The sequence below is a fragment of the Salvelinus alpinus genome, chromosome 16 (genome assembly GCF_045679555.1).
Source record: "Salvelinus alpinus chromosome 16, SLU_Salpinus.1, whole genome shotgun sequence".
In the NCBI taxonomy this organism is placed as follows: domain Eukaryota; kingdom Metazoa; phylum Chordata; class Actinopteri; order Salmoniformes; family Salmonidae; genus Salvelinus; species Salvelinus alpinus.
This window is the reverse complement of record NC_092101.1, coordinates 45,642,225-45,655,489: the sequence shown is the minus strand read 5'-3', so window position 1 is coordinate 45,655,489 and position 13,265 is coordinate 45,642,225. Positions and strand designations below refer to the sequence as shown.

Here is a 13,265-nt window from a genome sequence, read left to right as displayed (position 1 = left end):
ACCCTCAAACCCAAAAAGGCCTGTGGTGTTGATGGTATCCTTAATGAAATGATCAAATATACAGACAACAAATTCCAATTGGCTATACTAAAACTCTTTAACATCGTCCTTAGCTCTGGCATCTTCCCCAATATTTGGAACCAAGGACTGATCACCCCAATCCACAAAAGTGGAGACAAATTTGACCCCAATAACTACCGTGGAATATGCGTCAACAGTAACCTTGGGAAAATACTCTGCATTATCATTAACAGCAGACTCGTACATTTCCTCAATGAAAACAATGTACTGAGCAAATGTCAAATTGGCTTTTTACCAAATTACCGTACAACAGACCATGTATTCACCCTACACACCCTAATTGACAACCAAACAAACCAAAACAAAGGCAAAGTCTTCTCATGCTTTGTTGATTTCAAAAAAGCCTTCGACTCAATTTGGCATGAGGGTCTGCTATACAAATTGATGGAAAGTGGTGTTGGGGGTAAAACATACGACATTATAAAATCCATGTACACAAACAACAAGTGTGCGGTTAAAATTGGCAAAAAACACACACATTTCTTCACACAGGGTCGTGGGGTGAGACAGGGATGCAGCTTAAGCCCCACCCTCTTCAACATATATATCAACGAATTGGCGCGGGCACTAGAACAGTCTGCAGCACCCGGTCTCACCCTACTAGAATCCGAAGTCAAATGTCTACTGTTTGCTGATGATCTGGTGCTTCTGTCACCAACCAAGGAGGGCCTACAGCAGCACCTAGATCTTCTGCACAGATTCTGTCAGACCTGGGCCCTGACAGTAAATCTCAGTAAGACCAAAATAATGGTGTTCCAAAAAAGGTCCAGTCACCAGGACCACAAATTCCATCTAGACACCGTTGCCCTAGAGCACACAAAAAACTATACATACCTCGGCCTAAACATCAGCACCACAGGTAACTTCCACAAAGCTGTGAACGATCTGAGAGACAAGGCAAGAAGGGCCTTCTATGCCATCAAAAGGAACATAAATTTCAACATACCAATTAGGATCTGGCTAAAAATACTTGAATCAGTCATAGAGCCCATTGCCCTTTATGGTTGTGAGGTCTGGGGTCCGCTCACCAACCAAGATTTCACAAAATGGGACAAACACCAAATTGAGACTCTGCATGCAGAATTCTGCAAAAATATCCTCCGTGTACAACGTAGAACACCAAATAATGCATGCAGAGCAGAATTAGGCCGATACCCACTAATTATCAAAATCCAGAAAAGAGCCGTTAAATTCTACAACCACCTAAAAGGAAGCGATTCCCAAACCTTCCATAACAAAGCCATCACCTACAAAGAGATGAACCTGGAGAAGAGTCCCCTAAGCAAGCTGGTCCTAGGGCTCTGTTCACAAACACAAACACACCCCACAGAGCCCCAGGACAACAGCACAATTAGACCCAACCAAATCATGAGAAAACAAAAAGATAATTACTTGACACATTGGAAAGAATTAACAAAAAAACAGAGCAAACTAGAATGCTATTTGGCCCTAAACAGAGAGTACACAGTGGCAGAATACCTGACCACTGTGACTGACCCAAACTTAAGGAAAGCTTTGACTATGTACAGACTCAGTGAGCATAGCCTTGCTATTGAGAAAGGCCGCCGTAGGCAGACATGGCTCTCAAGAGAAGACAGGCTATGTGCACACTGCCCACAAAATGAGGTGGAAACTGAGCTGCACTTCCTAACCTCCTGCCCAATGTATGACCATATTAGAGAGACATATTTCCCTCAGATTACACAGATCCACAAAGAATTCGAAAACAAATCCAATTTTGATAAACTCCCATATCTACTGGGTGAAATTCCACAGTGTGCCATCACAGCAGCAAGATTTGTGACCTGTTGCCACAAGAAAAGGGCAACCAGTGAAGAACAAACACCACTGTAAATACAACCCATATTTATGTTTATTTATTTTAACTTGTGTGCTTTAACCATTTGTACATTGTTACAACACTGCATATATATAATATGACATTTGTAATGTCTTTATTGTTTTGAAACTTCTGTATGTGTAATGTTTACTGTTCATTTTTATTGTTTATTTGACTTTTGTATATGACCTACCTCACTTGCTTTGGCAATGTTAACACATGTTTCCCATGCCAATAAAGCCCCTTGAATTGAATTGAATTGAGAGAGCACGCAAGAGAGATAGAGAGCAAGAGAGAGTATGTGTGTATGTCTCCAGTGATGGGGATGGATGTGGGCAGCTCAACCAGTTATTTCTGTAATGATCAGAGTATGGTAAACATTAGGATAACATACAGGCTAGGTAGAGCTGTGTTAAGAGCAAATGTATAATATGAGCTCTAAACAGTTCTAGTAGGCCTATGACCCACAGAGACTCTCGAATGACCTGGATCTAATCTAGGAATAGAAGCAGTGCATCTTTGTGATGAGGGAGTTATAGTTTCACTGCTCAGGCTCAGATCAACTATCAACTCTCTAAAGCCTAAATGACTGTTACATTTGATTTCGCTTTCTACTAGTCTACCTTTGAAAGATGCCCTGAAGATCCCTTCCCCCAAAAAATATATATATCCCCGCATCCCGCGGTATTTGACAGTTCCCCTCTATTTTTTGACATTTACCCCGCCCCTTCGCTCCGGGAATCCAGAGTTGTTTACATTACTGCCACGGGTCAGGAATGGTAAGGACCTGACGGACTCTTTCTGAACACGTAGCTAGCTAGCTACCTATTCAACTCATTTTACAATTAGAGGTCTTCTGTTTTAGCGCACAGGGAAACTCGACTGCAGCACGACTTTGGATTGGAAAAGTAAGCCCCAAAGCAAAGACAACCGCCATCACCACCAGAAGACCGAAGTGAGGCTCCCACTTCCTGGTAAGAATGCCGAAGCAAAGATAGTTCTGTCTGTGGCAGAAGTTTGCTAACTAACCAGCTATTGTTAGCTACTTTCCAGCGTCCATACCACTGCCACATGTGCAAGTTAGCTAGCTAGGAAGAGAAGCTAATTTATGGGTAACTTGTAAATACGCTCCGGAAAGTTTTAGCAAACAAGACGAAAACAGTGCTACTTGTTTCCATCGTGCTGTAGTTAGCTAACGTTAGCCCGCTAGCAATCCAGCTGTTTTCTAAAGTTTATCTTGCGAATTAGCGCGTTGCTATAGTCTCTACTGTAAAGTTACTGTCAACAGTTAGTTAGCTAGCTAGCTGTTCGGCAAGGTTATGTTATTTTAGCTAGCTAGGTATGTTGTTTAATAATGTTCACAGCGAGCTAATAGTTAACGTTTGTCGTCAGTTTATCAAAAGTCGTGCAAATATTGTTGTTTTTCCAAACTTTTTGTCAGCCTGTCCTGGATCTCAGTTTCGTTTCTCCAGTCTGAAATGAGAATGGAAATGTGGGGTGATTTCAGAACAGTGAACGTCAATATACTGCTATGAATTAGCTGATTTGTAGCTAGCTAATGTATTTTGAATACTAGCTATGTCAAGTCTTGTTCTTGATACCTACAATTCCGTACTGAGAAGAGGTACTGGAATAGCTGCTCTCTGCAGCCTTGTTTCACAAATTGTTGAGTAGTTTATGGTGTGAGATCACAACTGTGAAGATTCTGTAAAGATTAACACATTACCTTTTTAACTCTGACACTCAAGATGACACACATGCTTTGTCTACTCTAGACCCATATGGTAGAGGTTGAATTTGACTTAATGTGGGCCTATTGCCACAGAACACCATATTGTGTCTTGTACTAGATTGAGAACGATGCTCTCACCTCACAGCTCACGCTGTCATTGTTTTCACAGCCCAATGTCTCTCAGCTCTGTACCATCAGTTTCCCAGAACAGAACACAGCCACCGATGATTCAGGAGTGACTGAGTTGACCTAATTATTACTCAACTTCCTGTTGCCACATCCGCTCTCCATCAAAAACAACACAGAGAGTAGTCACTCTCACTCAGCTAGGTGATGGAGATGAGATCAGTGCCTGTCTCTCTGAACTACAGTATCAAGGATCTAGTCAGGAACCTGATGGATGATCAGTCAATGGCAGCCAAAAGCTGGCTGCTTCAAACCGGGCTGAGCGTCAACGGGTTGTAGCGTTTAGGCAGGGCCGCCTGCCAGTAACCTTGTTTTTGATTGCTGATGAGACGTGAATTGTTTTTGACAGCCTTTGGCGAAATGTCATGATTTGTTGCATTGTAAACTAGGTTATGCTTTTGTTGTTGTGGCATCTAGGTTATAAATCTGTCTGGAAGAGGCCTATCTCGGTTTGTCTCATGTTTGACATTGTAACAGTTTACATCATTGGATTTATGCTCTTACATTATCTGCTTTATCCAAATATGTGAAATTGAAATGTTATATAATATAATATTTTTTTTGGGAAATGTCTACACTACAGTCATCTTTGTGGAGAATTCTGTGAATCCATGTGCGTCGCCTCTAGTGTGGAAATGCCTTAGTTATTTGGCACATTGGAATTTACAAAATATCTCAGTCCTTTGACAGTTTCCTGTTTGTAGCCGAGCAGCCAGGCTCCAGTATCGTATTCAAGATGGGATGTGACATTTGTCATCTGACCACTTTTACAGTCATCATGCCCTTGGGGATTTTTACAAAGAACCAAAAAAATGACTTTTCTCTATCTTAAAGCACGTTTGATGAGGAAGTCTCCCCAGGCTATTTTTTGAGCTACATTAAATTCTTCCTTTTTGCATAATGTCAGAGTTTACCCCCCGGCTCTACAGAAAGGATACATACTATGCCTAGGCTACAAGTGAAATATTTACTTCCTTACTTGAACAGAATGTTTTGTTATTTATTTTTTATTTTTTTGACCAATCTTATTTTGTGGCAAAATTGGCCCTTCCAAAATTGCTCTTCTGTCTTATGAAGACCTTTTGGTGGGGTGCTGAGAGCAGGCTGTTTTTACCCCATCAAACAACTAGACTGTCAATATTTCACCTATCTGAGGAACAGGCTTGACTATCATCTCCATTCTATATCTTATGAAGGTCACTGATGTTCACAGATTCAAATATCCTTCGAGGATGCCTTCCTGCTCCTGGTTTGATATGAAAGTTCTTCATTTTCTGAAACATTGATCCCTTTCTCATCAAGGTCTGCTGTGCTCTGAGGGAAAACTGACTACAAAGGCATACAAACAGTAAATTACTGACCTCCGACACTGTGTAAAGTCTGAGCAGCAGTTGGTGGGCTCCTGGGTTAGCCCAGGCCATGACAACAAGGGCAGGGCGATATGGCCTAAAAAGCATATCTCTCTTTTCTTTCCAACTTATGGGCAATTCATTATATTTATTTATTTATTATTTGATTGATTGATAAAAACAAAAAAGATTTTTTCTAATCTTTGTTGTACAATTTTAAGGTCAAATACACAGCATTTCAAACAGTCAGGATTAATCTACTAAATTCAGGGTTTGTAAAATTATACTTAGGCTAAATATAAGCCTTCAACCATAAGACCCACTAATAATTTACTTATTTTATTAGAATAGGTTAACCTGCTTTTTTTTGCAGTAATCACTGACCTGGTTTTCAGGTCTGTCTATGAAAAATACCCTTTTTGTTGACATTTTAACCAGCACAATACACATCCACTAAAAATGACTAGCTTCTGGTAGCAGGCATTCTAGAACATTAACACAGGTCTCATTAACAATGACTAGCTTCTGGTAGCAGGCATTCTAGAACATTAACACAGGTCTCATTAACAATGACTAGCTTCTGGTAGCAGGCATTCTAGAACATTAACACAGGTCTCATTAACAATGACTAGCTTCTGGTAGCAGGCATTCTAGAACATTAACACAGGTCTCATTAACAATCTCTCTAAAAATGACTAGCTTCTGGTAGCAGGCATTCTAGAACATTAACACAGGTCTCATTAACAATCTCTCTAAAAATGACTAGCTTCTGGTAGCAGGCATTCTAGAACATTAACACAGGTCTCATTAACAATCTCTCTAAAAATGACTAGCTTCTGGTAGCAGGCATTCTAGAACATTAACACAGGTCTCATTAACAATCTCTCTAAAAATGACTAGCTTCTGGTAGCAGGCATTCTAGAACATTAACACAGGTCTCATTAACAATCTCTCTAAAAATGACTAGCTTCTGGTAGCAGGCATTCTAGAACATTAACACAGGTCTCATTAACAATCTCTCAAGCACATGTGCTAGTGAGTAGCCAGCTAATCTGTATATTTAAAGTCTAGCCAACTTGGATATATTTGCTTGCTAACAAGGTAGAACATTTAAACTGTTATGAACACACCCTTCTGTCTGTCTCCAACAGTTTGAACAGCATAGCCCATTCACTTTTTTTAGATGTTGAAATCAGGTGGCCTACATGGATAAGATGAGCATTTATCAGAATGAGAACGATTTGCCAATTCCTGATATAAATGTGTATTTTTATGCTCATTTTATAAAACAGAGACTAAACAGTTAGCTCATAACTGTCTGTTGCTAAAATGCTGCTAGCGGTACCACAATTGCCGCGTGAGTCAGAAACTGAGGATACATTTTCCAATCATGTTCATTGATGAAACTCCTGTTTTTTTTGTATTGTCTGCTCTGTTTTACTTTTTGGGAGTTTTGAGACATAAAAAGGGCATTGTTAGAAAGATTAAGTTATCCTGTATTAAAGTAAAATGAATGTCTCGATGTGTTTCAGTGTCCATATGACCGATTTTGTGTTGGACCAATCCTCAAATGCAAATTGTGAGTTGAAACTGCTTGTTGTCAGAGAGGAAGAGGTGAGCTTTCCTCTTTGTTGTTGTGAGTGGAAGGGGGCGGGGCTTGGTGTCTGCGAGTGGGAAGGTGCACACAGCACAGAAGGCACCAAGGAGACGAGACCAAAAAGACAGAACTCTCAGGCACTAAAACATAAATTCAAATTCATCGAATGAATTCGATATATCGCCCAGCCCTAATGACAACACAACATCCGCTCTTTATATCACTCCGAAGGGACTCACACAATGTCACACTGTTATTCACTATTTTTCCGTCAATAGCCCATCTACTTCTGTGTGAAGATATTACAGTATTTAAAAAGATAACAGTTTATTTTAGCCTATTATATGATGACCAATATTGCCCCAAAGTAGGCCTAATGAGGCTTTATTGAATATTAATTAAGATACGATATTAGTACAATAGGGTTTTCCTAAATTATTAAGAACGTCTGGTTTTCTGACATTATTCTAAAATGTAACATAATTCTGGACAGCTGACTAAACCGTACAGTTTAGCCAGGGAAGAGCACCTCATAAATGTCTCTATGCTCAGGCTCATATGATTTTAGTATTTTAACTCTCTTTCTCTATTAGCTTTTATGGCTCACACATGAGCCAGTCCATAGACATATACTGTGTTTATGTTCTGAGCCCTGTGAGCGTGGCCTAGCCCTGTGAGCGGGGCCTAGCCCTGTGAGTGTGGCCTAGCACTGTGAGCGTGGCCTAGCCCTGTGAGCGGGGCCTAGCCCTGTGAGCGTGGCCTAGCCCTGTGAGCGTGGCCTAGCCCTGTGAGCGTGGCCTAGCCCTGTGAGTGTGGCCTAGCCCTGTGAGTGTGGCCTAGCCCTGTGAGCGTGGCCTAGCCCTGTGAGCGTGGCCTAGCCCTGTGAGCGGGGCCTAGCCCTGCGAGCGTGGCCTAGCCCTGCGAGCGTGGCCTAGCCCTGCGAGCGTGGCCTAGCCCTGCGAGCGGGGCCTAGCCCTGCGAGCGGGGCCTAGCCCTGTGAGCGGGGCCTAGCCCTGTCGTTGGCGCGGCAGCTAAAGCCAAGTTGGCAGATTGTGAACTGTGCTGGAACAGATCGCTCAAAAGCACAAAGTTCCTTTATTTGTTGTTGTGTAGTCCCCCTTTCCTCCACATCTCTTTAGATTATACCAAACACACATACTACAACTCCCCCAGGATACAGATTCACTTTCATGGAATAATTACAAGATGCTATGTGCCACTGTAAACAGTAGAGCAATGACAGCAACAGTATGCATTTGTCATGAGACGAGACAAAAGCAGAATGAATTTGCGCTCTGCATTGCAGAAAGAGTTCAGTACATCATTTCAAATGGAGGAGTGTTGACTGTGTCGCTGTGGGCGTTTGTTCCAACATCACCGCAAATTAGTCTTGAAGCTCTCACACAGGATTTACAGCAGGAAAGAGCATGTTGACTACAGCGTGTACATTTGTGTGACTGTGTGTGTGTGTGTGTGTGTGTGTGACAGACTGTCTGTCTCTGTTTCACTTCCTGCATTTGTGACCAGCCTCGGAGCAGCCTTCGCTGGGTCTCAGGTCCTATGTCTCAGGTCCTGCGGTTCTGGAACCCTTGTCGAGGCATGGAGAGAGGATTCTTAAGAACCCGACTATTCTGCCCTGCTGCCATTAAACACCCCCTTTGGTCCTGGGGCTCTCCGCTAGCTGGGGCCCCCTCTGGTCCTGGGGCCCCCTCTGGTCCTGGGGCTCTCTGCTACCCGGAGCCCCCCTCTGGTCTTGGGGCTCTCCGCTAACCAGGGCCCCCCTCTGGTCCTGGGGCTCTCCGCTAACCAGGGCCCCCCTCTGGTCCTGGGGCTCTCCGCTAACCAGGGCCCCCCTCTGGTCTTGGGGCTCTCCGCTACCCGGGGCCCCCCTCTGGTCCTGGGGCTCTCCGCTACCCGGGGACCCCCTCTGGTCCTGGGGCTCTCCGCTACCCGGGGGACCCCCTCTGGTCCTGGGGCTCTCCGCTACCCGGGGGACCCCCTCTGGTCCTGGGGCTCTCCGCTACCCGGGGCCCCCCTCTGGTCCTGGGGCTCTCCGCTACCCGGGGCCCCCCTCTGGTCCTGGGGCTCTCCGCTACCCGGGGCCCCCCTCTGGTCCTGGGGCTCTCCGCTAACCAGGGCCCCCATCTGGTCCTGGGGCTCTCCGCTAACCAGGGCCCCCCTCTGGTCCTGGGGCTCTCCGCTAACCAGGGCCCCCCTCTGGTCCTGGGGCTCTCCGCTAACCAGGGCCCCCCTCTGGTCCTGGGGCTCTCCGCTACCCGGGGCCCCCCTCTGGGTCTTTTTTTTTATGCACATCCAACTTGGCACAGGAACTGGACCAAACTATATATACGAACAGAAAAAGATAGTAATATCCACTCTGTTGGCTGCTCCCAGAGGAAACATTATGCATCACTTGTAGGCTAAGCTGTTATTAAAGATCCCTTGTGGGCTCTGCCAGTTAACACTGAATGCCTGGACATGACTTTTATTCCCCCCCTGCAGTGGGAGAGGAGAAGCTCAGGGGGCCGTGTCCTGCCCTGCAGTGGGAGAGGAGAAGCTCAGGGGGCCGTGTCCTGCCCTGCAGTGGGAGAGGAGAAGCTCAGGGGGCCGTGTCCTGCCCTGCAGTGGGAGAGGAGAAGCTCAGGGGGCCGTGTCCTGCCCTGCAGTGGGAGAGGAGAAGCTCAGGGGGCCGTGTCCTGCCCTGCAGTGGGAGAGGAGAAGCTCAGGGGGCCGTGTCCTGCCCTGCAGTGGGAGAGGAGAAGCTCAGCCGGCCGTGTCCTGCAGTGGGAGAGGAGCTGCTGGGAGCTACAGAGCGCTTCAGGATGTAGCAGGGAGGCTGGGATGGAGGGAGGGAGGGCGGGTGGGAGGCTGGCTGGGAGGGAGGGTGGAAGAGATGGAGGCTGGGAGGGAGGGAGGGTGGGCTGTGAAAGCAGCCATGAGGCCAAGGAGCTGGCTCTGGCTCCTTCAGATGTCCTGCCAAGCTGCGGCTGGGAGACGGGAGACCTCTGCCAGTGTGCTGCGGTCGTGGGGCAGCAAATCTAAATATTTTACAGATGTCTGAAGGCAGGCCCGGGAGCCAGCGGGGTATTTAGCTGTTCTTGAAGGTCTCGGGGTGTTTGTGTGTAAAAGCATTATGTGTGAATGGTGGGGCTACAGTGAACAGGAGCAGACATTGGTCAGTACTCGGGAGCGTTTGGAGAGCAATTGGTGGGTAAGTCTGGGGGGATGGTGTGGAGGTGAGTCTGGGGGGGATGGTGTAGGGCCCAGTGGAGGTGAGTCTGGGGGGGTGGTTTAGGGCCTAGTGGAGGTGAGTCTGGGGGGGATGATTTAGGGCCTAGTGGAGGTGAGTCTGGGGGGGATGGTTTAGGGCCTAGTGGAGGTGAGTCTGGGGGGGATGGTTTAGGGCCTAGTGGAGGTGAGTCTGGGGGGGATGGTTTAGGGCCTAGTGGAGGTGAGTCTGGGGGGATGGTTTAGGGCCTAGTGGAGGTAGTGTGGGGGGGGATGGTTTAGGGCCTAGTGGAGGTGAGTCTGGGGGGGATGGTTTAGGGCCTAGTGGAGGTGAGTCTGGGGGGATGGTTTAGGGCCTAGTGGAGGTAGTGTGGGGGGTGGTTTAGGGCCTAGTGGAGGTGAGTCTGGGGGGGATGGTTTAGGGCCTAGTGGAGGTAGTGTATACCTCTCAAGCCTAGTACAGGGGGTGGAGTTATTGGGTTGGAGTACAGTGGAGCCTCAGCCTGGCTCCTACCACCATACTGTCTCTGCTAGGCTAGCGGACACGTCCTGGTGGACAGTTTAACAGTGAATATTATTTAACTGGAGTGGTAACAGGCAGGTAGCACGCGGTCCGGGGCAGCAGTCTGGAAACGGGCGAGCCTCAGTCCAGTTACTAAAGCATGTTTATCACAAGGTCTGGGACGATACCAGTATCGTGATACTCGTTAGTATCATGGCAAGGAAACAAAACATCATTTTGTTGTCATCCAGAGTCACATGTATTTATTTTTCAAGCTATAGCACACCATATTTTACAGAACCAAAGCGTTTGGTCTGCTTCGTGTTTAAATTTTTTTTTGCCATGAAGAAAATATCTCAATACGGGTATCATCCCAGCCCTGTGACAGCCCTCTAAAGTCTCCTAAAGCAAGCAGCTTCGCTCTGCAGCACAGCCCAACACAGTGCATCCCAACACAGTGCAGCCCAACACAGTGCAGCCCAACACAGCGCAGCCCAACACAGCGCAGCCCAACACAGCGCAGCCCAACACAGCGCAGCCCAACACAGCGCAGCCCAACGTAGCCCGCGTCTTGAAGTTAGCGTTTCGTCAGAAGAAGCCAGATGGCATGGGCTGACAGTGTTGCGGCAGAGAAAGCATCCCCTGATGAAAGGAGTCCCTGTCTTTGAACAGGAAGTCTGGCGCGGCTGCCCGTCGGGGCTACGGGTCAAACTGTTGCCACTACTCCTGGAATTGATGCTTTTTACGCTTTTTCATGTTCATATCGGATAAAACAAGAAGGCAGGAAGTCTCATTAATATTAATGACCTAATGTGGGAAGAAGGGAGGGAAGGCCTTTGTAGTTGGTATCAGGACTGCCTGCTCTGGAACCTTCCCTGTTGTGGAGAGAACCTGTCTTTCTTGTGCTCTCTCTCTGACGTTCTCTCTCTCTCGCTCTCTCTCTGTGTCTCTCTCTCTGTGTCTCTCTCTCTGTGTCTCTCTGCATCTCGCTCTCTCTGTGTCTGTGTCTCTCTCTCTCTGCGTCTCTGCATCTCTCTGTCTCTCTCTGCGTCTCTCTCTGTGTCTCTCTCTCTGTGTCTCTCTGCATCTCGCTCTCTCTGCGTCTCTCTGTGTCTCTCTCTCTGTGTCTCTCTCTCTGTGTCTCTCTCTCTGTGTCTCTCTGCATCTCGCTCTCTCTGCATCTCGCTCTCTCTGCGTTTCTCTCTGCGTCTCTCTGTCGTGCTCTCTCTATCTCTCTGCGTCTCTCTCTCTCTCTCTCTCCTTAGCAACTGTCACCATCTCTCGTTAGCATGTGTAGATGATGATCTGTGTGACAGAACCAATGAATCAATAGAATCAACCAATGTTTCAATACATTTCTTAAATAATCAATCCAATCTATAAATCTGTCTGTTTTAGAATGCAGCTCTCTCAGGTCTGACTCCTTGTAGCCTATGCTAATTGTTAGTTCATTATGTGTGATCAAGGTTTTCTCTCTACCTACCCGAAGGGCAGAAAACGTGAGGCTGTAATGCGAGCCCATAGATTAGCATCACAAAACGCGAGGCTGTAATGCGAGCCCATAGATTAGCATCATAAAACGCGAGGCTGTAATGCGAGCCCATAGATTAGCATCATAAAACGCGAGGCTGTAATGCGAGCCCATAGATTAGCATCACAAAACGTGAGGCTGTAATGCGAGCCCATAGATTAGCATCATAAAACGCGAGGCTGTAATGCGAGCCCATAGATTAGCATCACAAAACGCGAGGCTGTAATGCGAGCCCAGAGATTAGCGTCATAAAACGCGAGGCTGTAATGCGAGCCCATAGATTAGCATCACAAAACGCGAGGCTGTCATGCGAGCCCATAGATTAGCATCATAAAACGCGAGGCTGTAATGCGAGCCCATAGATTAGCATCATAAAACGCGAGGCTGTAATGCGAGCCCATAGATTAGCATCACAAAACGCGAGGCTGTAATGCGAGCCCAGAGATTAGCGTCATAAAACGCGAGGCTGTAATGCGAGCCCATAGATTAGCATCACAAAACGCGAGGCTGTAATGCGAGCCCATAGATTAGCATCACAAAACGCGAGGCTGTAATGCGAGCCCATAGATTAGCATCATAAAACGCGAGGCTGTAATGCGAGCCCATAGATTAGCATCACAAAACGCGAGGCTGTAATGCGAGCCCATAGATTAGCATCACAAAACGCGAGGCTGTAATGCGAGCCCATAGATTAGCATCACAAAACACAAGGCTGTAATGCGAGCCCATAGATTAGCATCACAAAACGCGAGGCTGTAATGCGAGCCCATAGATTAGCATCACAAAACGCGAGGCTGTAATGCGAGCCCATAGATTAGCATCATAAAACGCGAGGCTGTAATGCGAGCCCATAGATTAGCATCACAAAACGCGAGGCTGTAATGCGAGCCCATAGATTAGCATCACAAAACGCGAGGCTGTAATGCGAGCCCATAGATTAGCATCATAAAACGCGAGGCTGTAATGCGAGCCCATAGATTAGCGTCATAAAACGCGAGGCTGTAATGCGAGCCCAGAGATTAGCGTCATAAAACGCGAGGCTGTAATGCGAGCCCATAGATTAGCATCACAAAACGCGAGGCTGTAATGCGAGCCCATAGATTAGCATCACAAAACGCGAGGCAGTAATACGAGCCCATAGATTAGTATCATTGGAAATGGTTCAATATTCCAACTGTATCTGTGGTTTGGGAAATTCTTAAGTGAGAGAGTAATAAAT

At 46.4% G+C, this 13,265-nt stretch overlaps 1 protein-coding gene and 1 long non-coding RNA gene across 6 annotated transcripts in view; one reads left to right on the top strand and one right to left on the bottom strand.

Annotated features, from left to right (window-relative positions):
• Positions 1-2,600: 2,600 nt before the first annotated feature.
• Positions 2,601-13,265, top strand: part of nek7 (NIMA-related kinase 7) — a 150,761-nt gene continuing 140,096 nt past the window's right edge. For 2 of the 5 annotated variants that reach the window (XR_011668367.1, XR_011668366.1), the window contains exon 1: positions 2,601-2,895. The gene's annotated coding sequence lies outside the window, so the exon portion shown is untranslated. The remainder of the gene's footprint in view (positions 2,896-13,265) is intronic. The other 3 variants (XM_071346382.1, XM_071346383.1, XM_071346384.1) reach the window with 3 other exon arrangements.
• Positions 2,932-3,961, bottom strand: LOC139541582 (uncharacterized). The gene is made up of 3 exons (XR_011668368.1): positions 3,792-3,961; positions 3,527-3,626; positions 2,932-3,394 (listed from the first exon to the last, which is right to left on the bottom strand). It is a non-coding gene; the product is annotated as an uncharacterized lncRNA (long non-coding RNA).